Raw genomic sequence first — 2,433 nt, forward strand, 5'->3', positions numbered from 1 at the left:
TATATGGTTGTGAGTTAGCCCCATACAGGCTACCAAGATATGTCCCTATGAGACTTTTTTCTTTAGAATATTTCAGACAATTTGGAAATGCGGACATGATCCATTTCCACAGCAAAAATAAAAAGGCACAGCTCAAAGTCAAAAACCAGCTAGGCCCATTTATTTATAACAAAAGAGAAGAGGCATGGCAAGAAGCAGATAAGATCCTGAAGTGCCTCGAGTTGCAAACCAGTTTCCTCTGGTTACCCTATGACCCCATTCACTTCATTAGTCTTAGAAGGGTCAAATATAAATTGGCTAGCTATGATCATCTCAGGTTACCACATATTGAAAAATATGCAAATCAATTAGAATGGAAAGAATGCGCCCTAGAAGAGGCAAGTTCTAAAGAGGAAATAGCACAAAAAGCAGCAAAGAAACTTGAGAAGGAAGCTGACTTGGAATATTGTGGACAAGTTTCTTCTTTTCATCATACTCAACTTGGAGCAGCTGCCTCATCTTCTACATCTCCCCAGAAAGCAGCTCAAACCACTACTCTAGCAGCTGGCACAGATAAGGGGAAAGAAATGGACCAGGATCAGACACTCCCAACAACAGAACAGCAGAAAGAACAGACAGAACAGCAAGAAGAAATGGCTGAGGCCCCTGTATCCACAGAGCAGCAGGTTCAAGAAAATGTGCCTCCAAGGCAGGAAATAGCAGTGGAGACCTCGGTGCTCCAAACCCCGATGAATGAAGAGAGAGCCAGGAAGAGGGACAGACAGCAAGAAACCCCCCTTACTACATCAGCAAGTCAACAAGGGGAGAAAAGGCAAAGACTAAACCCTTTTTCTGAAGAAGAGATGCATATTGGACCATCCATGGGTATGGGCCCCCCTAGTATGGAAGCATCAGCCAGTTCCTTCCAGCAGGAACAAGAGAGACCACTTGGAGGAGAGGTCAGCTCCTCAAGCCAGCAAAGAAGGGCAGAGTCTGGAATCAAAAAACAATTTATGGATATAAAAGCTAGGAATGAGCCAGTCAGAATCCAGCTTTACAATCATTTGCTCAAGATGGATCCCACCAATCAACAGAGGCTCATGTCAGCATATGACATTGCAGAGGGGAAGATGACTATGAGCCATTTTATGCCTGCCATGCTGCAGCCACAGTCAGCTGCAGATTACATCAGAACCAACCTAGAAGTGTTTGCAAAAGACATCCACCCAATGGACCAAATAGAGCTACATAAGCAAACGGGTGAGATGGTCTACTCTACTCTTGTAGATAAAACACTTCTAGCACACAAACTGCAAAATTCTCTCCATAATACTACTGCCCAACTAGAATTGGAGAAAGCTTCTTCTCAAGCCAAAGACAACAGGATTAAGTCTTTAGAAGATATCATCATAGAGCTTGGGCATGACCCAAGTGATCCCAAAGTTGTGCAGGCGCTGATGAAGAAAAAAGATGAAGATATATCAACTTTGAGGAAGATGGTCAAACTTCCAGCAACCCTTCACCCCCAAACAAAAGATGTTGCTCAGCAGAGAAAGGATCAAGACGTAGCGGCCATGTTGTTGACATTACACAAACAATTGGTAGAAATAGAAGGACGATTGGTAGCAACAGAGGGTGCATTAGAGGCAGCCCTGAAACAAAAACAAGGAGAGCAGATACCTCAGCCTTCTCAGCCAGTAATAAATCTTGAGGAGCCTCCTTAAATTATAAGTCCTCCCCTGGTGCAAACAACAGAAGCAAGTGCCTCAATTGTTGGGCCTCAATCCATAGAAAAGGAAGCAGCAGCAGAGCAAGCCCCAAGCCTCGGTATGCGAGATATGATGAAGGAGCTGCGAGCTCTTGAAACCCAAATGATTGAGCTGAAGGATGCCAAAGAAAAGCTGGCCCAGCTGGACAAGAAATATGACAAATCTAAGCAGCAAGTGGCAGAAAAGACCAGGGAAGTTAGGACACTAGAAAGAAGGATAAAAGAGCTTGAAAAGGAGCTCACCATGAGCAAGGTCATAACTGAGGTCAAGAAGATCTTGTGGGCTAAGATTGGCCAGTCAATCACAGATCAGTGGAAATACATAGAGACAATTCATGAGCAAATGGATCTACTGAACAAGGCTCATGCTGAAAGTCAAAGGGCCAGAGCCTCTCTGGGAAGTATGCCTGATATTGCTACCAGGATGATCAATGTCCTGAATAATAGAACTGGCCTTCAATTGGCAAAAATGGGTATCAGGGATAGGACTGATACAATTTTGTTAATCAAAAGGGTGCTCACCCTCCATAACTATTTGCAGACATTAGAAAGAAAGTGCCAAGATATTCAAATAGAGGTCAATGCTTTTGCCACCAAAATCACAGCATTACATGGCAGAGGGCTTCCCAGCCTAGTGACCAGTGCAGGAAGACTGTTGTCCCATGAACAATATGCTAAAAGGGTCA

Source organism: Pinus tabuliformis, chromosome 8, assembly GCF_031772625.1.
Source record: "Pinus tabuliformis cultivar Carrire ecotype Pingquan chromosome 8, CPIR1, whole genome shotgun sequence".
In the NCBI taxonomy this organism is placed as follows: domain Eukaryota; kingdom Viridiplantae; phylum Streptophyta; class Pinopsida; order Pinales; family Pinaceae; genus Pinus; species Pinus tabuliformis.